At 38.0% G+C, this 23,014-nt stretch overlaps 1 long non-coding RNA gene across 1 annotated transcript; it reads left to right on the forward strand.

The window, feature by feature from the left end:
• The first annotated feature begins 3,330 nt into the window (after window positions 1-3,330).
• Window positions 3,331-21,395, forward strand: LOC104609220 (uncharacterized). The gene is made up of 3 exons (XR_002023311.2): window positions 3,331-11,666; window positions 19,588-19,731; window positions 20,910-21,395. It is a non-coding gene; the product is annotated as an uncharacterized LOC104609220 (long non-coding RNA).
• Window positions 21,396-23,014: the final 1,619 nt, after the last annotated feature.

Genomic DNA, 23,014 nt, shown 5'->3' on the forward strand with positions numbered 1-23,014 from the left:
CAATCTTCTCTAATACATTATTTGTATACTTAATTATTATAATAATACTGGCTTAAGCAAGCCATTACTTCACTACAATATGAATTCGAACGGTTTTCGTTGGGAGCAAATCCAGTCTCTTCGAATATATACAAATACAAATCAAATATTAACGATCGACATTTTCCCAAAGAGTCCTCTCTCTCTCTCTCTAGTGGTGTTACCAATTCAAACATAAAGTGTTGAGTTCAAGCTTCATTGTTCCCGAAGGCTGGTCCCTTTCATCTTTCCGCCACTGACCCCCTCAAACCTAATAGTGATGTTACTCAACACAGCACTGCCTCATGGCATTGGGAAGTTTTATTTTTCAGGTTTTTTGTTTATTTGATTTTCTTTGTAGTTTCTTAAAGGGAAAAAGTGGACTTTTGAGAAAATATAAGACAAATATAACGTCAAGTCAAATGGGATATCGAAGATAGTTAAGAGGGGTATTATTTCACATGGGAGGTTTAAGTCCTATGCCAAATCACGAGGTATAAGTATTTAGAAGAAACATTAGGGGAGGTTTAAGTTTTCTTACCCTAGATTATTTCTGCATTTTCCTAGACCTCAGTTGGTGTCAGATAAAATCACTTGGGAATCATTTGAAGAGCTGGAAGTTGGGGTTCTTAATAGGATGGGGAGAAAATTATATTCTATACCAGTAGCTGTAACTTGGTGAATTTGGATATAGAGATATCTCAGGATTTTCGAAGATGAGTTGTTGATGCTAGGAGCTGATTAGGAGGGTAATGGGAATGCTTCTATCCTGGCTATCAGTACAGGAGCAATTCCTACCACACATTTTATTTATTCTGAATTTCTGTTTTCAAATAGCAAGTCTCTTTATTTGAACTTACTTTTGTCTAGTTCCCTAGTTTTATATACCATTCAGCATGCATATTAATTGAAAAAATAGCAAGTCTCTTTATTAAGAACATTAAATTTCCTCTCAAAATGTGGCAAATCATCATATCTAAAAGATACAAATTTTTTAAATATTAATTTCATTTTTTTTCAAAAATAATATTACTATAAGAAGTATTTAATAGACTTCTATTCACTTATTCTTTCTTTTTCTCTTCTCAAAACCATTTGATCTTTCAAGTTTCAATAGTAAAATCATCTACCTGATAGGACCAAACCAATAATGCAAGTTCTGGTTCTGAGTTTTGTGTCCTGATTATAATTGGGCCAGCACCTGTATTTGCTGTTTTGAACCAATTAAGACCCAAGTCGATTGTGTAATCAATAATATATAAAAGTGTCATGGTTTTCTTGTAAACTTTGTTATTTTTTATGTCCAAAAGGGTAAAGTTTCATACAGCATTTACGATAATTTTAGTTAAAAAATTCTTGTTTTTATCAAGAATGTGGTTCAGGAGTCGGGACGAATGGATCCCTTCAGAAGAACAAAGGCTGAGGTTGGATTTTGATGGAAGTTCCTTGGATAATCCGGGTCCCTCTGGAGTTAGGGGAGCATTCAGAGATGGGGAGGGTAGACTGATCACATCTCTGAATTGTTAGGGAGGGTTAAGTTCTTTTACCTCTCCCTTTATACTGTATCTCTCTTTAATATTTTTAATAAAAGTTACTGTTATTGATAAAAAAAAGGGTAGACTGATCACATTGTTTTCTGGACCAATAGGTTTGGGAGATTCACTAAGATCCGAGGTTACGGCCGTACTTCAAGGCTTGAGGCTGGGTAAGCACTGGGGCTTTCACAATCTTGAGGTGGAACTTGGAAGGGGATAAGTTACTAATAGGGTAGTTGCAGATTTGGGAGTTTAGACATATAGAGAGAAAATGAGGGAAATAATCTACTTAGCAAGGGAAGTTGGGGCATTTTTCAAGTGGATCAGGAGATCAGCAAATGGTTTGGCTGATACATTGGAAAAGCAAGGGACCTCTTTGGGCTGTTTGCAATCTTTGAGATTAATTCTGGGCCTTTAGGCTCAACACTCTTGTAGTAAGTGGTTGACATTCTCCTTAACTAAATAAGCAATGAAAGTTACTGTATCCAATAAAAAAATTTGCTTTATCAACATGTAAACAGATTATTATTTACTATCATTTCTATTAAGGTTTTGTATTTATCAATATAAATCTCCAAGTTGTCATATTATAGATGATTATAGCCTCCTCCTAAAGTAAAGGAGAAGGCTATAATGGTGTGGCAACCACTGGCTAGCCACAAGCTGAAGCTAAATTTTGATGGAAGCTCTCTACGAAACCTGATTATCCTGATTAATAATTGGTTCAGTTCTGGTTCTGAGTTCTGTGTTCTGATTATAATCGGGTCAGGACTGGTTCCACACTGTCCCATACCTGACCTGATACATTGACAGCACCATTAGAGCTTAACAGTCCCAACTGTAGGGCGGCGGAGTAGCTATCTATCTCAAATAAGAAGTATTGCAACTGTACCAGACTTTTTGTATAGTGACTCAAAGCCATTTTTCCTGAGAAGTATATTGCTTATCCCTTTTTTATTGATAATGATCAGATTTTGTTTTTAAAGAATAATAATAAGAGCTACTAGGTGAAGCATCATTTTCTCCAATAATAATTTAGTAAAATGATAAAAGAAGCATTAATACATATTTCTAGGCTATTATCTTATTCCCAACCATTATATAAAGCTAAGAAACTAAGATCACTAACAAATTAGTAAATGACGATTTACTGATCTATTATGCATTTTGATGTTTTTACAAGGTTACATGATATTTTCTTTTCTTATTTTTAATTCTGATTCATTATAAATTCTAATATACTTATTTCACACTAGTAAATAGAAATACATTTATTCTGATTTTTTTAAATATTAAAGTTATAATACATTATGTTTTATTATAAATTTAATAAACTGATTCTCCTTTTTGTAGTATTAAGATTATGATAAATTCTGATTTCTTATAAAACTTAATGAATTTATTATGATTTTTAACATTAAACTTATAATAAATTATGATTTAGTATAAAATTTAATAAATTTATTCTGATTTTTTATATTAAATGTAGAATATGATTTATTATAAAATTTAATAAACATTTTCTGATTTTAATAAATATTTTAAAAAATACTAACTAGTTAATATTTTATTACTTGAAAAATATTTTATGTTTGAAATTATAAAGTAATTAATTTATTCTTTTTTTATATATTTTTAATTGTTTTTTATAAATATTTTATTTGAAATATTAAATGGAATAATTTATATTAATATACTGTATTATAATAATATAATATACTAATATATTATATTATTAATGTACATTAGTTGACATCCTGTCGACATAATAGGAAAAACTGTCTTTATTTTTGGTTATTTGGACTGATTTGGTCAACATTTCTGAAATATAGGAAATGCCGACTGAAATAATGTAATTTTTATATTACCATCCATTTTCATGTCGGTGAGCCTCGACATCGACATATGTCGGGCGACATTAGCGACATTTCGTGACATTTGAAACCATGGAGAAAATATTTCAGTTCAAACAGAACCCCAACCCCAATTGGACCTGAAAAGACTATTATGACATGACCTTGATCATTTCTAAATACTCTCCAACTCTGAGTTACCCAGTTTTCCAACACTGCATCCATCATACTTCAATTTGTCATCAAGTGAGAGTGGGAGTAAGATCTGATTCCTTATGGTTCTTCTAGTAAGAAAAAATGTCAACCTCTAAGGATGTCAATATGTCATCAATACTGAAATCCTTGAAATTTTCCACATCAATACTGAAATCCTTGAAATTTTCCAACATTCTTTTCCAGTAAGATTTTTTTTCTTATCCAAAAAAAATATTCAGTAAGATAATATCATAGAAATCAATTCAATTATTGCATGCTGTGATTGTTTCTCGTAATTATTAGCAGAACTTTAAAAACCAAGAAAAGTAGATATGGGGATTTGCAAAAGTGAATGTAATCAAAGTAACTTTATTCCTTAGAGAGATGTAATATCTCTTCCATTCCATGTCTTTTCAAAATCCTCTCTACCACCTAGCTCCAGAAAGAACAGGATTTAAAATTACCACCTAAAGACACTCTGAGATAGTCCAAGAGGCTAAGAAGCCAAACACCCTAGTGTTTCATTAAAACAGTCAAGAACCCAAGATCACCATCAACCAGGTTGATACCAGCTAAACAACCCTTATCCACATTCTTGGCAAGACTAGGGACAATCAGGGAACAATTGTTTTGGAAGTGGTTCCCTTGGGGAAGTAGTTATAACAAAAAATTGTGTATAAGGGTAGCGTACAAAAAAGGGGGTTCTTGGCACAACCATTCTTGCATATCATTCTTACTAACAAAAAATAAAACTTGTGTTGTTGATCAAAAGAGAAGAAAAAAATGAATCCTGTCCAAATTTATCCCAGGGTTAAGGGGTCCTCTCAAAACATTTGATTAGAGCAACAAGATTCTTTATGCCTTCCTCACCTCTCTCCTCACAAAAGATGATTAGAGCAAGACGATTCTTTATACCTGTCCAATCAATGATGCCATATGCTTTCTCCAAGTCTAGTTTACACACCAGACCTCTCTTTCTCATCCTCATAAAATCTTGAACAGATAAGCTTATCTTTTTTCTGCCACTATTAGTTAGAAAATGGATGGACTTTTCTCTTGAAATCTTCCAAAATGGGCAGAGCTTCAATTGCATTAAACATTTCCTTGGATCTTTAGATTGCTTCATACCAAATTTATGAATATTGAAGAGTTTGCTTTTATGCACTACATCCTTGCAATGTCCCTAGTTCTACAGAACAGATATTGTTATCATGAGATTATACTAGTTCATGTTGATTACTGGACAAAGTTCAAGGATCTCAGTAGCTGAATTATATAAATGTGGCAGCCAACAACCTTAAAGTAGTTTCAAATAGCAAACTACATAGTCTCACTCGAAACAAAAAAGAATGATATAGGTACTAATCATGCCTAACCATTAAAGATATTAAACTTCATTGCATATCCTGTTTTGACTTTTCTTGCTTCAGAAATAGAATTAATAGTTTGCTCATTGCACATCTGCCATGAGAACATGTATATGATACCTATTTAAGTACAAGAAATATTTATATTAAATGAATATTTTGATAATGTATTTATGCATTAAATCTTTGCATCATTGTTGTTTGGCTCAGTGGTTGTTGATCTGTAAGGATGTGTTTGATAAGAGTGCAAATGCCAAATTGAAACAAATTTGCACTCTGGTTTAATTTTGCTGGCACTTTGTAAAAATACATTTTTGTACCAAAAAATGACAGCAAATTTGTTTTTTTTCCCTGACATGTTTGCATTAAAATCGGAGCAATTTTTTGCACTTAAAGTTGGTCAATGTAAAAAAAGTATATTCCAGTCTTGGAATTTGTGTTTATACCCATCACAACCATATACATTTGGTATGAATACAAAATTTATCAATACAAAATCAAACCAAGTTTGCATTTTCATGAAGGGTACATATTTGTATTTGCACTCTTACCAAACACAGCCTAAAGGAAAACAAGTTTAATATGAAATCTTTAAATCTTTATTCCTTCTTAATAAGGCAGGTGAGTTTGGAAAAAAAAATTTAAAACACGACATGAATTCAAATACTTCTTTCTATGATATATATATACTTCTTATGTTAGGTAACTGCCTACCGCAGGGCTCTTTGAGGAAGCCTACCTCCTGAAGCAAGAGAGAGAGAGAGAGAGAATTCCCAGAATCAATCTTGTTCCCTTCTGATCTTTCTTTCCTTATTTATAACTGTGATACAATCAGTTACACAATTCAGTTACACCAGCCTATCCACTTGTACAGTTCTGTTATGTATTCTGTTCAAGTGGTTGGCTTTCAGTTGTATTGCTTAAAGGCTGACATGGCCTTTTCTTGTACACTTGTCTCCCTGTTTCAGTCATTTGTGTCTTAACAGTTCCTCCTCCCTTGAAAGAGACCTTGTCCTCAAGGTCAAGATGTGGGAATCTATTCTGTAAGTCCAAGTAAGGTTCCCAAGTTGCATCTTCAAGTGGGAGACCTGACCACACCACCAATGCTTCTGGTTCGATGTGATGACCTTTGCGCACCCATCTGAAATCTGTTATATGGGTAGGTTCAGTTTGAACTTGGTTGTCTTCCGAAAATGATGGAAGGATTGTTGTCGTTATTGCTCCAGTTTTTGGCCATTTTTTTAATAGGGATACATGAAATACAGGGTGCAATTTTGACGTCGCTGGAAGGTCAAGTTTGTATGCCATGGACCCAATGCGGTTAACAATCTGAAATGGGCCGAAGTATCTGGGGCTCAGTTTGTTCCACCAGCGGCCTGCTACTGAAATTTGCTTGTATGGTTGTAGTTTAAGGAAGACTTGATCTCCAATTTGGTACTGGACTGACCTATGCTTCTTGTTGCATGAGTTTGTCATCCATTGTTGGGCACTTGGGCTCGATAGAGGTGGGATTTGAGCTCTTGTAACACTACATCCCGTTGGAGAAATTGGTCTTCCACTGCTGCTACGGCTGTAGAACCTTTCTCATATGGAAGTAGGGTAGGTGGGTCCCATCCATATAGAGCCCGGAATGGAGTCATTCCTGCTGCACTATGGTAAGTGGTATTGTACCACCATTCAGCCCAATGAAGCCACTTGAGCCATTGTCGTGGCCTATCGCCAGCATAGCACCTTAAATAGGTTTCCAGACTCCGGTTAATCACCTCAGTTTGTCCGTTTGTTTGAGGATGGTATCTGGTAGACTTGAAGAGCTTCACTCCTTATAGCCGGAAAAGTTCTGCCCAGAAATGACTCGTGAAAATTGGGCCGCGGTCTGAGACAATGGAGTTAGGGGTACCATGCAGCCGTGCCACCTCCTTAGTAAAAATCTCAGCCACCATTGAAGCTGTGAAGGGGTGGGAGAGGGGGAGAAAGTGACAGTATTTGGTGAATCTATCAACAACTACGAGAATGATGGACTTGCCATAGGAAAGGGGCAGCCCTATTATGAAGGCCATGGATATATTAGTCCACACTTGTGTAGGAATTGGGAGTAGTTGTAGCAGGCCTGCTGGGCTCTGGGTATCCGCCTTATTTTTCTGGCAAATGGCACATTCGATTATGAACTTTTGGACCGAATTCCGCATGCCTTTCCAATGGAATTGGGTGGCTAGTCTCTTGTAAGTGTGCAGAATTCCTGAGTGGCCTCCTGCTGATGATGAGTGGAACAGTTCAAGAAGCTAATGAATATGGGCTGAATCCTATGGTATCACCAGTCGGTGTTTATAAAACAGCAAGTTATTCTCCACTATGTACCCTAGGTGGCTGTAGGGTCCTCCTGGACCTGTGAACGCAGCTTGCTCAATTTTGGATGTCTTTCGGTTTCTTCCCTTAACTGATCCATGAAAGAACATGTTGGGGATGTGAGTAGTAGTGGGAATAGTTGTGGTTGGCGTGACAGTGCATCTGCCACTTTGTTAGTGTGTCCTGCCTTGTATTCAATGACATAATCATAGCCAAGTAATTTGGCTACCCACCGCTGCTGTTCTGGGGATAACACTGACTGTTCCAACAAAAATTTCAAGCTCTGATGGTCAGTTCGTATGATGAACCTCCTCCCTAGAAGGTAGGGTCGCCATCGCTCAACTGCAAGAACAACTGCTATCAGTTCTTGATCGTATACTGACCTCGCCCATCTTTGTGATGCCAATGCTTTGCTAAAAAAGGCTAGTGGCCTCCCTTCTTGCATGAGAACCACACCCACTCCCTGGCTTGACGCATCACATTCAATGATGAAGTCCTTTGTGAAATCTGGAAGTGCGAGTGTCAGTGGAGACGAAACAGTTGTTTTTAGTGTCTCAAAGGCCTGTTGGGCCTCCATGGTCTAGCAAAATCCATTCTTCCTAAGTAAACTTGTCAAAGGTGCAACAATCAGTCCATACCCTCTAATGAATCGACGGTAGTACCTTGTTAGACCCAAGAAGGCCCATAACTCCTTGACATTTTGAGGTTGGGGCCAATTTATCATGCTTGTGATTTTTTTTGGGTCTACTGCTATAGTTCCGTTTTCAACTACATGTCCAACGTAGTGTACTTGAGTCAGTCCGAATGCGCACTTTGACTCCTTTGCAAAGAGTTTATGAGTCCTTAGTAATTCTAAGGTAATTTGTAAATGCACTAGGTGTTCATCCCATGTAGCGCTATTACTAGTATATCATAAAAAAAAACTAGTATAAATTTGCGGAAATGGGGTCGAAATACATCATTCATGAGTGCTTGGAACATAGTTGGTTCATTGGTCAATCCAAATGGCGTGACCAAAAACTCATAATACCCATCGTGTGTATGGAAGGCGGTCTTGTGGATGTCGCCATCATGGACCCGAATTTGATGATATCCTGATCTCAGGTCTAGTTTTGAGAATATTGTGGCCTGGACGAGTTCATCTAGTAGTTCATCAATCACCAGTATGGGAAATCGATCGTTCATAGTAATGTTGTTCAGGGTCCTATAGTCTATACAAAACCGCCATGCCCCATCCTTCCTTTTGACGAGTAATACCGGTGAGGAGAATGGGCTATGGCTGGGTTGTATAATTTTTCTATCAAGCATATCTTGCACTTGTCTCTTAATCTCTAGTTTCTGAAAATAGGGGTAACGATAGGGCCTTACATTCGTGGGTGCAGCTCCAGGCAGAAAGGGGATGCAATGATCATGGACACGTTCCGGTGGAAGTTCTTTAGGCTCTTCGAAGACCACCAAAAACTGCTGAAGTAACTGCTGTAGTTGTATGTGGAATTCCTCAGATCTGCTGGAATTACTTCCTTTGGCTAGAATTGGGCCGTTCCAGTGGGAGTCTACCTGCATTAGAATGATGTGGGCTGGATCTGCTGCTTGTTTTCTTAGAGTGGCGAGGCTAATGGGCCCTGGATCCTTGGACATCTGCCCTTGAATATGCACCTGTGGTTTTCCCACCTAAAAGTCCATTGTGAGGCGGGCCCAGTCACATATCACCGGCCCTAGTTGCCTTAATCATTGGACTCCGAGAACTACATCCGCTCCACTAATTTCTAGGGGATGTAGGTCTACCTTGAACTCGTGTCCTTGTATTTTCAGTTTTAACCCTGTGCATGTACTGTCACATACCAGGTTGCTCCCATTAGCTACGTGCACCCAGAATGTTGTGGATGGTTGGACCGGAATTCCTAGTTGTCTGACCAATGTTTGAGTAACGAAATTGAGGGTGCTGCCACTGTCTATGAGAACCGACACATGGCGCCCTTGTATCAGTCCCATTACTCTCATAGTTTGAGAGGATGCAAGACCGGTTAAAGCTTTCAAGGATACTTCTGGATATTCTTTTGTCCACTGCTCCCATTCTTGGTTATCCACTGGCTCACCGATGTCGGCTGGTTCCTTTGTGTTCTCAATTTCGGGCTGAAGGAAGAATACCTGCTGGATCTTGCAAAGATGGCCCGGTCCAAACTTGTCTCCACAAGCATAACAAAGGCCCTTTTCTGACGGGCTTGCATCTCGGCCTAGGTTAACCTCTTGGCTGGAGTGAGTGGGCCTGAACCGGAGTTGGCTTCCTTGCCTGTGATTCCCACTCCTGGTCTGGAATTCGGTTTGCCCAAGATACCAGGTTCCGGATTCGGTATACTTGGTCTAACTGCAGCTCCTAGAGGTCGACTAATCCTTCTTGCTCGATTCATTTTATCCTCATGGAGTCGAGCTAAGGCTGCTGCATCAAGAACGGTGGTGGGTTGCATGGCTTTAACCTCTAGTCGCAGTTCTTCCTTTAGTCCGCCGACAAAACTTCCGACCAATGCATTTTCTGGCCACCCTTGCACGCGCACAGCCAATCTTTTGAATGTCATCTGGTAATCTTGGACGGAGCCGGTCTGTCATAATTTGGCAAGGCTTTCATCATAATTTTCAAAGGCCGATGTGCCAAATCTCATTGTTAAGGCATGTGTGAAGTCTGCCCATGTGGCTCTTGGGTGTTGTCGCCGGTACCACTGGTACCAGACGATCGCTTCTCCTTCTAGGTGTGCAGAAGCCAGGGGAACACAATCAGGTCCAGGCGTGTCATGGTAATCGAAATACCTTTCTGTTCGAAGAAGCCAAAATGTTGGATCACCCCCTGCAAAGATGGGAAACTTGATTCTTGCTGTTCTATTGGTTCCTGATCCGCTCCAGTGACTGGTATCGCTGCGTTCTTCTTGCCCTTCTCAATTCGAAACTGGCGGTACCTGCTCCAGTCGTCCGAGCAAGGACACAAAGCTCTCCTTTTCTTTAATGTCTGCCGACAATCACTGCATCTCTCCATCCATGTTGTCGACCCTGTTTTCCATCGAGGATGACCTCGTGCTCGGCATCTTAGCTCTGGTACCAATTAGGTAACTGCCTAACGAAGGGCTCTTTGAGGGAGCCTACCTCCTGAAGCAAGAGAGAGAGAGAGAGAGAGAGAGAGAGAGAGAGAATTCCCATAATCAATCGTGTTCCCTTCTGATCTTTCTTTCCTTATTTATACCTGTGATACAATCAGTTGCACAATTCAGTTACACCAGCCTATCCACTTGTACAGTTCTGTTATGTATTCTGTTCGAGTGGTTGGCTTTCAGTTGCATTGCTTAAAGGCTGACGTGTCCTTTTCTTGTACACTTGTCTCCCTGTTTCAGTCATATGTGTCTTAACATCTTATCCTTTGCTTCTTTTTGTTGTTGCATGTTTTTTTTTGTATATTTTCCACTTTTTGTGGATTGACAATTATATGGAAACTGAAGTGAGCATTTCTTTCTTAGGATGGTTCATGCAATGGTTGGCAGCATTATGCAGCTCTTGGAAGATACCATTTATGCTTTTTAGTTACCCATTCTTCCATTCTTTTACTTATGGCTTTGGTTTGTTTGATTGGAAATATGGTGATATGGTCTCATTTCCTAATATTCCATATATTCAAGACAATTCATTTAGGTACTCAATCCCTTTAACCATTTAAACCTTTCATCGAAGTAGCCTTTGATATTTCCAACCTGATTTTATTTTAAGATTATTCATGTTGTGATGTACATGCCACAATTTCCTAATTGATCTTTTGTTAGATTTCAGTAGGAAACTTTGACTTGTGTTCTTTCTTCAACTGTTGAATTCTGTTATATGATTATTCTGTTCTAATTTAAAAATTACCCAAATTGTCTTTTACTTCTGGCTTTGATTTGTATGATTGGAAATATGGTGATATTATGGTCTCATTTTCCTAACATCACATGTATTCAAGACAATTCATTTAGGTACTCTGTCCCATTAACCATTTGAACCTTTCATCCAAGTATCCTTTGATATTTCCAACCTGATTTTGTTTTAAGGTGATTCATGCTATGATGTACATACCACATAATTTCCTAATTGATCTTTTGTTGGATTTCAATAGGAAGCTTTGACTTGTGTTCTTTCTTTTAACTGATGAATTTTGGCATATGATTATTCTGTTCTAAGTTAATGAGTAACCCAAATTGTCTTATGCTTCATTATTTATGTTCAAACCCTTTTTTGATAATTAGCTATTTATGCTGGGTGTTTTCTCAGTTGGAAGCAACTGTTGTGAACTTGGTTTCTGGAGCGAAGCCTGCAGATGTATATTCAGAAATAGCAGCTAGGTATGATAATGTTTACCATGACTCTAGCTTCCTTGGACAAACGGAAATATTCATTGGTTCGATACAAATTTGGAGTTTCTTGGGATCTTGAAATCCCCCATGCTTCTTTTTTACAATCTTAGTTTTGATCACCATGAATTATTTCCTTTAAGCAACATAGCTATGTGTATTGGATGCATGCAAATACCTATCATCTTTTAGGTTCTACCTGGAAGATCGCTTTAACTCGAATTGTTCAAACAAATAATACTTTGTTTTATAGACATTCAATCTATGTTTTTTTTTTTTAATTATAGAGTGCCTTTAGTTTGGGTCATCAGCATGGATAGTTGACTAAGCTTCATGATAGAGCCTGTTGGTGTGTTCAAGTTGTATCATGTATGCTGAAGGGAGTATTTTGGGTAGAAAAGTTATAATCAGGGTTCTTAATGTAAATCTGCCTCATTAGGGTCTATTTTGTAATTTTGATATTTTTAATGTTAATATTAAAGCACCTCTCTCATTCGAGAGGGATAAATTTGGTGTGGTTGAACCCTAATTTTATTTCTCTCTTCCATCTTCTCTCTTTTCTCTTGTCTCTTCTCTCATAGCACTTAAGACAACTCAACCTGGCTACTTGTCTGTGTTCTCATCATTTTTTTCCCTCTTCTTTTTCTGCTATAGTTATTTGTTTTTGATACCTTTTTGTCTCATTTATGGGTACTTGTTTTCTAGACTAATTTTCTAAAATTGAGATCTATTTGTTCTTGTTGTCATGGCCCCCCCTATTTCTGTTATCAGTTTGTGTTGGACAAACAGATCTATTTTTACTTGTTCTATTATATGATGGGCATATTTGAGACTGGCTGATTAGGAGGATAAATATTTCTAGTATCTTATGTCCTTTATGCAATGAGGTTCCTGAATCTTCCAATCACCTTTTCAGCCACTGTAGCTTCGCTCTTCAATTGTGAACAATGGCTTGGTCCTGTTTTGGTGTTCATTTTTGCCTGCCTGAATCAGTTCTTCAGCTTGTGCAGGGGTGGACAGCCAAGGATTTGAACAAGAGGGGCAAAATGCCATGGAGGACCTTTCTGGATGCTGTCTCTTGGTCTCTTTGGAAAGAAAGAAATAGTTGCATTTTTGACAATGTTCAGATTTAGACTCCTTAAGAACAACCTTACAGGTTTTTCATGCTCATGGTTGGGTGTACAAAGAGCTTTTCAGGGTGTCCAGATTATTTCTTTCTTGCAAGCTGGGCCTTTTTCTGAGTGATTAGTCAGTTATTTTTGTATATTCCCTGTTGGTTCAAGTGGTTAAATGTAGGTGGGCTTAGTTTAACTTTTATGTTTAAGTTCCTTAGTCTATTATGGGCCTTTAGTTATTGGGCCTAAACCTATTTTATTTTTCTTTATTATGTCTAGGTGTCCCATCACTAATAAGGGGCATTCTAGTCCTTTTATGTAATCTCTTATTGTAAATATATATATTAGCTTCTAGGGACGGCTGAGACACAATTGCCGCCCATTCTCAAACATCTTCTCTTCTCTTCTCTTCTTCTTCCTCTTCTGCTGCTGTTCTCCAGCAAACATGGTATCAGAGCTCCATTCAGCCTAACTGGTTACAGCTAGCTTCCTTCTTCTTTTCCTCTTCTCTGTTCTTTTTTTTTTCTCTCTTATCTCTGCTACTGTGAAGAAACCCTAGGACTGACCGTACACAACAGCAAGGTCTGTATTTAGGGTTTCTCTTGGCTGTAGGGCCCAAGGGGAGTTTTTCCCATAAGCTTATGCCATACTAGTGGTTCTGCAGCAGTTAGTGGCCATTCGGTTGCTAGAGAGATTTGTGTAGACCAGATCTAGGTAGAAGGACTGAATAGACAGTCCTAGTTGGTGTCTGGGAGATTGAATAGATCGTAGGGGTGGTCACAGTCCAGGGTCGACCTCCAGAAGTGGTGTTGTTTTCAGCCCAGAAGTGCTTCAGTACAGTTACAGAGGGTGTTTTCAGCCTTGTAACAACTCCGGTAAGTCTGAAATCTAGTTCCTTGTGTTGAGATTTCAGTTATGGTTACTGTAAGAGGAAGAATATGTCTTCAATATCAGGTGAAGTGTCTTCTAAGGACAATAGGACTGGTGGGAAGTCTTCAAACCTGAAAAACCCAAATCTGCATAGCTTGTAGATCACCAGTGTGTTGTTAGTTGAATACAACTTCAGAGAATGGTATGTTGCAGCCAAGCTTTTCAATACTTCCCAGGAACTTATGGGTTATTTAGGTGGACAAATGAAGGAAAATGCTACTGTTATGTCCTGGCTGCTTGCCTCAATGACTCCAAGAGTGGCTAGGACTGTTCAGCACTTCCCTACTGCCTCTAAGATTTGGGAGAAGGTATCTAAAACTTATAGACAGAGAAAGAACAATGCAAGAATTTATAAGCTAACCCTAAGATATTGTTGCATTGAGACAAGGAGATATGTCTGTTGCAACTTATTTTGCAACTCTAGAAGGACTATGGGAAGAACTTGACCATCACCTTGTACTTGATTGGGAAAATACAAGAGATAAGGAGAGGCATGATAAGCAAATTGAAGAAGGCAAAGCTTTTAAGTTCTTGGCTGGCCTAGACCCGATGTACGAGAGCATAAGATCCCAAATTTTGGGAAGGGATGAAATTCCAGATTTACATCATGTTTACTATCTTGAAATGAATGAAGAGGTTAGAAGGAAAGAGATGCAAGTTGACACCCAAGTACAGCCTGTTGAGCATTCAGCCTTGATTTCTTTAACCCAAAAAGGGGGCAAGCATTCAAACAAGTGGCATCTTAAGTGCTTTCATTGTGGAGGTGACAGACATTTGAAAGAGACTTGCTAGATTCTTTATCCTCATCTGAAACCAGTTGCATTAAGGAAAGGCAAGAAGCCTCAGAGGAGTCAAGCAACAAGTGGAAACGTTGTTATAAGCAACAATGGTGAGAGCCCAAAGAACACATCTACAGTTGCACCTCCTCCTATGGGACAGACTACTAATTCCTACACATCCGGGTCTTTGATTTCATTGCTAATGAGGTAGAAATCCTTAGCCGGGCCATGGCTCGTCTAAGGAACAATTCCCTTGCTTCCACCTCTCTTGCTAGATCAGGTATTGTCTCTGCTTACAGTGTAACTTGTCCTATAGGGTCTAATTCTTGGATTATTGATTCAGGTGCTACTGACCACATGACACACATGTCTTCTTTATTTTCTTCTTATCATTTGATGTCTAGCCAAGATAAGACGAGAGTTGCTAATGGTTCCCTCTCCACCATTTCTGGGAAAGGGGAGGTTGACCTAAGCAAGGATCTCTCTCTTAAATCTGTTCTACATGTTCCCAATCTTGCTTCCAACCTCTTATCTGTTTCTAAGCTTACCAAGAATTTAAACTGTAGCATAACATTCTTTTCTACTCATTGTGTCTTCTAGGACAGATTGACAAAGAGAACAATTAGGAGCGATCATGAGTTTGGAGGTCTCTATTATTTTGATGCAGACATTAGTTCAGCCTCACAATCATCTGCTGTCAGTGGCCAGGATAATGAGGAATCAGTAGCTAGGTTACATTTATGGCATGCTAGACTAGGTCATTTACCTTTTTCTTCAATGCAAGGATTGTTTCCTGAGTTGTTCAAGTGTGTTTCAAGTCGGAGTTTGGTTTGCAAAGTATGTCAGTTGTCAAAACAATGTAGAACTCTTTATCCAATTTCTAGTAATGAAATTCAAGCTCCTTTTGATTTGGTTCATTTTGATGTTTGGGGCCCTTCACCTCTTATTTCTATAGATGGTTTTCGTTACTTTATCAGTTTTATCGATCACTATTCACGACGCACATGGATCTACTTGTTAATAGGGCATGATGAAGTGCCACGGATAATCATGGAATTTTGTAAAATGATTGAAACTTAGTTTGGCAAAAAAATTAAGCAATTCAATTCAGATAATGCTGCTGAATATTTTGAAAGCTCCTTGAATTTGTTCATGGAGGATGTAGGCATGCTACATCAATCATCTTGTGCTAGTACCCCTCAATAGAATGGGGTTGCTGAGCGCAAAAACAGACATTTATTGGAGACAGCTCGGGCCTTACTATTTCAGCACAAGGTTCCCAAGCACTATTGGTCCCAAGCAATACAACATCGTATCTGATAAATCGGATGCCACCTAGGGTGTTGGGTATGGGAACTCCTTTCTCTGTCCTTTGTCATAACCTTCCTGATTTTTCTCTTCCTTCTAGAGTCTTTGGCTGTGTGTTTCATTCATGTCAAGGATCCTAAGAAAACTAAGTTGGATCCTAGGGATACTAAAGGGGTCTTTCTAGGGTACTCTCCCACACAAAAAGGTTATTAGTGCTATGATCCAGTTACCAAGAAAAAATATGTCACCAAGGATGTGGTGTTTTTTGAGTCTCAGTCCTATTTTTAGTCTTCCAAGAATCCTCTTCAGGGGGAGACTAGTGGGATGGAAGAGGATTCTTCTCCCTCCTTTTTTGTGCCTCTTTCAGCCTCGGGCCTTCCATCTTCTCCTCCTAATCCTCCTAGTTTTAGCAGCCCAGGTGAATCTAGTGAGACTCCCATTGAACCTGTTACTGCACCTGACTACCCAGGTGAATCCAGTGGGACTCCCACTGAACTTGTTACCGCTCTTGATGTTGAGGATGTGATGATAACACTAATAGGCAAGCAAAAAGATATGAGAATTCCCTACAGAAGAAGGAAAAAAGATCCTCCAACTTATGACAAAAACCAATTGGACTTGGATCAATCTGTCTCAATGGTTCCAGGTAATCCTATCACTCATACTTCTGATTTGGATCTTTCCATTGCTTTTCGTATGCCTACCCGTTCTTGTACTACCCGACACCCCATTGCTGAATACGTTTCTTATTCATGTTTATCTCCTCGTTATTACTTCTTTGTGTATGTTCTTTCTTCTGTTCATGTTCCTACTAGGTACTCAGAGATAGTGTCTGACCCAAGATGGAGAGAGGCTATGAATGAAGAAATGAAAGCCTTAATGAAGGCCAGAATTTGGAATTAGTGGATTCACTAAAAGGGAAGAGCACTATGGGATGTAAGTGGGTGTTCACTGTAAAGCATAAGGAGGATGGGTCCATTGAAAGATATAAGGCTAGGCTAGTGGCGAAGGGGTTCACGCAGAAGGAAGGGATTGACTACAAGGAGACTTTTGCTCCAGTTGCAAAGCTTAACACAATCCGGTTTCTATTGTCATTAGCTACAAATTTCTCATGGGAGCTACATCAGTTGGATGTGAAGAACGCTTTCCTGAATGGTGATCTACATGAGGAGGTATTCATGAATCCTCCACCTGGTTATGTTTTTGATGGGAAAGTATGTAGATTAAGGAAAGCATTATATGGTCTTAAGCAATCCCCTCGAACTTGGTTTAAAAGGATATGTGGGGTCATGAAGAAAGTGGGATACACTCAGAGTGGTGCAGATCATACCTTGTTCATAAGGAAACAGGATAGCAGACTTACAACACTTATTGTCTATGTGGATGATATGGTGATTACAGGAAATGATCCAGAAGAGATAAAAGGATTGAAGGAGTTCTTGGCATCTTAATATGAGATCAAAGATTTAGGTCATTTGAGATACTTCCTCGGAATTGAGGTTGCAAGGTCACAAGAGGGCATTTATATATGTCAAAGGAAGTATGTCCTTGATCTTCTAGAGGAGACAGGTATGATGGGGAGTAGACCAGCAGATACTCCAATAGAGTAGAATCATTATCTACAGGAATCGGTTAGAGAGGACTACCATGACAAAGAAAGATACCAAAAGCTGGTAGGAAAATTGATATATCTATCTCTTACTCGACCTGATATTGCTTATGTAGTGCATGTTGTCAGCCAGTTCATGCACTCTCCAAAGATTCCTCATATGAAAGCAGTGGAAGGGATCCTCAGGTATTTGAAAACATGCCCGGGAAAAGGAATTTTGTTCAGAAAGCACAAAAAAATTGAAATTGAGGCGTATACTGATGCAGATTGGGATGGTTTTATTGGAGATAGGAAGTCTACTTCTAGATATTGCACATTTGTTGGAGGGAATTTGGTTACTTGGCGAAGTAAAAAGCAAAATGTGGTTGCTAGATCAAGTTGAAAAGCTGAATATCGGGCTATGGCTCATGGTGTTGCTGAATTGATATGGCTTAGGACCCTTTTTGGTGAGCTCGGGATAAAGGTTGAGTGTCCTCTCAAGTTGTATTGTGACAACAAGGCTGCCATCAACATTGCAAATAACCTAGTGCAACATGATAGGAAAAGCATATTGAGATTGACCGACACTTTGTTAGAGAGAGGATTGTCTCGGGTGAACTTTGCATTCCTTCTACTCCTTCTAAGATGCAGGTTGCAAATGTTCTGACAAAAGGACTATCTTCAATGAAGTTCTTAGGCTTACTTGGCAAGCTAAACATGACCGACATTCAAAAAAAAAAAAACATGACTGACATCTATGCTTAGCTTGAGGGGGAGTGTTGGTTCAAGTGGTTAAGTGTTGGTGGGCTTAGTTTAACTTTTATGTTTAAGTTCCTTAGTCTATTATGGGTCTTTAGTTATTGGGCCTAAACCTGTTTATTTTTCTTTATTATGTCTAGGTGTCCCATCACTAATCAGGGGCATTCTAGTCCTTTTGTGTAATCTCTCATTATATATATATAAGCTTCTAGGGCTGGCTGAGACACAATTGCCGCCCATTCTCAAACCTCTTCTCTTCTCTTCTTCTTCCTCTTCTGCTGCTGTTCTCCAGCAAACATTCCCATTGTACAGGCTTTCATTATACATGGGCTGATGTAATTGGCTTTTTCCATTAATGCAATTCAATACTTTACCTTCAAAAAAAATTGAATCTTGATTTTTTCCCTTCTCATCCATGATTTCCATGGAGAAATAATTTCCATCTTATCTTCTAACCATTTTTTATTATGGTTGCAGATGACTAATAAGCAAAATTTTTGCATCCAACTTCTGAGAAACAAACAAATGATCTAGGAATGTGCAACAACTTTCTGGGAAATGTGAATTCAAGAAAGTCATCTGTGCCAAATATATCATTATTTGGAGTCAATAAAAAATGCTAGATTTGATATTCACTCTCAACACAAATATAAACAAGACTAGCACTTAGCCAACATTAATTGCTAACATGATGATTTAAAGAAGAGTTGGTTATTTTCCCCTTTTTGTTTATGAAAATTGGCATGTTAACATGGGTAACTTGGGGCATGGTTTGTATAATCCCATGGATGTTAGTCTCCTTCCTCCTCTCTTATCTCATTTACACTGAAAACCCAAGTGATTCTGGCAAGGTTGGCTTCCTATACTGTCATTCTTCTCTCTCTCTCTTTTGGTTTATAAACTTAACTGACAGAAGATGCAAATATTCCTGTAGTCAGTGTAGTTCTCATTCATTGGGAATGCCTCTTGGTTTCTTGTGTAAATATTCTCATGCTTTGTCATTGCCCTTACATCTATCCACTATTTGAGCTTAGATTGGCATATCATAGTTAAATATTAGAACGTCCAAACTCTATGGTTTCTCATTATATTAAATCTTGATTGGAGTTTCTTCATCAAAATAATAGTTTCTTGATAAAGCATGAGATGTTGAAATATATTAAATCTAAACTGCCAATGCAATATATTACATTGGCAGCCTATGTACAACACATCAGCACTCTTGTTGAAATAGTAATATGCACATAAGCTTTTATGTGCCATTTGATGTATCATGTGTGGACGGAGGGACCGCTGTTTGATGCATTCCACTTGTTTTCTATATCCTTGTTATTTTTAACCGAGATGTTCATCCCAGTGCAACCCATTGAATCCTACTTTTCTATGTCTATTTTATGTTTAATATGCATTGTTTATCAAATTTGTCAAAACAGGTTTGCAAGAGGTGACTTGATGGTGATGAGTTTATCATATCATCAATGACAAAAGTTGCAAATTGCTTTAAAGGATGCACAATTTTACTTAAGAAAGGCTATAGGTTGGCAGATCTCATGAATCATAATTTTGGTATTCGAAAGGTAAGCTCTAGAAAAGGGGAAAATGAGAAGAAAAAAAACTAAGGCCGTGTTTGGTTGCAATGCAATTTTATTTGCAGTAGTACAAATGTATGGGAGTGCAAATGAAAAAAAAATGCAAAATTTGGTTTAATTTTGTTTTGGATTTTACTTTATTATGCTTCAAGTCTTATTTTACTTCATTTTTACTGCAATCAAACAAAGTAAGGTAAAATTCAAAAAATAAATAAATCAAAATTTACACCCAAAACATTTGCACTGCCATAGTTTTGCATCAGTGCAAATAAATTTGCACTGCAACCAAACACAGCCTAATAAGGGAAAATTACTATATGGGGCACTTCTAAAATTTCATGTACAGTAAGGTAATGTGAAGTATATTTATTGAGGAGAAATTCTGCCCACTATTTTACTCCATTCCTATTTTATTCAATTTCTGCCCACTATTTTAAAATGGCTTTTACACGTCTAATCATTCTTTTTATTGATTTCTATCTTTATTGGGGAGAAATTCATTAAAACTGAAGTATATTTTCTCTGTTTTCCTTTGTATTTCCACTTTTACACACAACCAAACTGCTGAAGTGCAAGTCAGTTTTCATATTTCCAACAACATGATTCCAGAAAGTTGTGTCAATCGTATGGTGTATGGTGCAGGGGAAAGAATATAGAGATATTCATCTTTTTGTCCTTAGTTGATAAAATAATAAGTAATACAAAACACGGTTTGTATTAGATCTGGGAGTAGCTTTAGAAACAAGAAAGATCAATGGAAATAGTTTACTGTACCAATTTGGCACAGAGTTTTTTTTTCCCATAGTTGGTAAAGAGAATTTAAATCATACACCTCTTCTTTTTGTAACTTTCCCGAAAACTATTACAGCATTAAGTTTGCAGTGTAATAAGAAACAAGGTGTTTATACCATTCTTCTGAGAATCAAGATTCCACCACTTCCACAGTATGGATTCTCTCACAATATGATCCCCTGAACTTCTAATATCATATGCACTTTTCATGGTTCGTTCAATCTGTAGGTAATATTTAAGTTGGTAAAATTGAACTTAAGAATTAAGATGGATCTTATTATTTCTCATGTTCCAGATTTTATCTTGTTTAGTTTTTTTTTTATATTTTATTTGTCATTCCCTTTAGCTCGATGCACATTTTGGGTGTTTCTCAGGCGGATGTTTGGGGATGAAGCCCTTGGTTCTATGGACATAGAGGTGGCTAGAAAGGTGGGAGCTGCATCAAAATTTACTAAGAGATGGAGCTGTGATTGCTTTCTGTCCAGATGGATGAAGCTTCTTGAAGATGCTTGCCATAAGGCAGGATTTATTGTTCAGCCAGAAGTAGTCCCTTCTTTTCTATATGATGTTGATCTCAAGACTCTCCACCAAATGACTAGTTGTATATTTATAGAGAACTCTGGTGTTGATGGTGTCTTTTTCATGCTTGTCTTATTTACTAGAGTCGGCCATTCGTTTTTGACATCCATGTTTTTCTATTTATTTAATAGTAATAAATTATCTTGTTCTTCACATCAATCATTGTTGTATTTCTTTTCAATGATCATCTCCTTAAATTAATTTGCTGAATTAGTGAATTCCTGTATCTATTTGAGATGCTGATTTTGGTTGTTGGCCTACATGAATTGGCTCTTGTGGGGTTCATAAGCCATCTGAAATGAAAATTGTGATTGTAGTTTTATACTTTTCAACATCATTTGTAACCACAATGTTCTCTAAAGTGGAATCTCAAATTAACCTCATTTCTAGATTTCCTTAGCAACTGAGAAGGATTCAGTTTAGATGGTTTGAAGGATTCAGTAGCCAGATCGTAGAAAAATTGACTGAGTTGGCAGGATTCCCATCTGAGACCAATGAAATAGCTGAAGTGTTTGTAAACTATATTTGCACAGCTTCTTCCTATTGAGTTCACATCTCCGCCCCACAACGTCCCATCCCCGCCGTATATTGGGAACATCTCCTTTCTATCTACTCTATTAATTTCAAATTCAATAAGTAGGTGTACAGTTTCATGAGTTTTTCCCCGGTAGTTGGTATGAACTCAACTGCAAAAATGGTTCAGTCCTCAATCCAAGTACTAAGCTGGCAGATCACCCGCTCCAGTCTTGTATCCCCCTGGCCTTGTTGAAGTGTAACTGTGGTGCAGCCTTTGGTATGCTGGGTGGTTGTATTTCCCTACATGGTTTTAAAAATTCCGTTGACTTGGATGGTTCAAACTGGAAACCGGTCAAGGTTTTATGTCCGGTACTCCGGTTATACTCTGACCAGCTTTTATTAAAAAAATGTTGAAAAAGTAATAAAAAAAAAAAAAAACCACTGATCTGGACAGTTTAACTGTTGAACCGTTCGACCTAGTCTCTCTCATTCTGTCAATGGTTCTCTCTACTCGACCCTAGTCCTAGTGCCTAATATACCTAAAGCTATGTTTGGTTTGAAGGAAAAGGTAGAGAAAGGAACAAAAAGGTAAAAACCGATACACAAATTCACCAGCCTAGCCTAGCCATGATTAATATTAACAACTTTGAAACCTTAACCTCTCAGTGGGACCTGTGGGACTTAAATGCCATAAATTACAACATATACAAGGGGGTGTAACTTGTATTATATTTTCAAAACAATTGGCGTCATGGTCGACCCATTTAAGCTGGATGGTTGAACCCATTCACCCAAAAATCAGATACAATGATGGTTCCGTTTCCAGATCGGTTTTTAAAAGATTACTTCTAGTATGTGTAATAGAGATGCAAACAGCCGGCTTCTCAGGGCTATCCATTTGGGGTGTAGAGATATTTAGGACGAAGACCCAGTGCTAGACATTATGTTTGGAAGATTCTTGAGCCACACTTTTCTTGGTTAGTTGGATGGTTCGCACCCATATCCTCTCAGATCTTCACCTTCTTTGTCCAACTCAACATAAGCTTCGGTGTATACTCAATGGATCAAGCAGGATCAATCTTTGTTCAGTCGGGCCCCTATTCTGTCTCTCACTGGGTCATCACTTGTATAGGTGGGGGGACCGGATTTAGTAGGCACAATATAGTAAGGACTTCATTAAGCACTTGATAAATATTCTGACAATTGTCAAAAGTGGCTTTTAATCTTTTTTAAGAATAGGCTAGGGGTATATTAAGAGACAGGTGTCAAAAAATTTTCTAAACGCTCATTGAACATGCTTACAACTTTGTCCTACCTGATACAGACTATATAGGTGGTCGGTTGCAAGACCTGCAAAGACTTGTGATTCACACTAGGATGGTGT

This window comes from Nelumbo nucifera, chromosome 8 (assembly GCF_055504915.1).
Source record: "Nelumbo nucifera cultivar China Antique chromosome 8, China Antique-T2T, whole genome shotgun sequence".
Classification (NCBI taxonomy): Eukaryota; Viridiplantae; Streptophyta; class Magnoliopsida; order Proteales; family Nelumbonaceae; genus Nelumbo; species Nelumbo nucifera.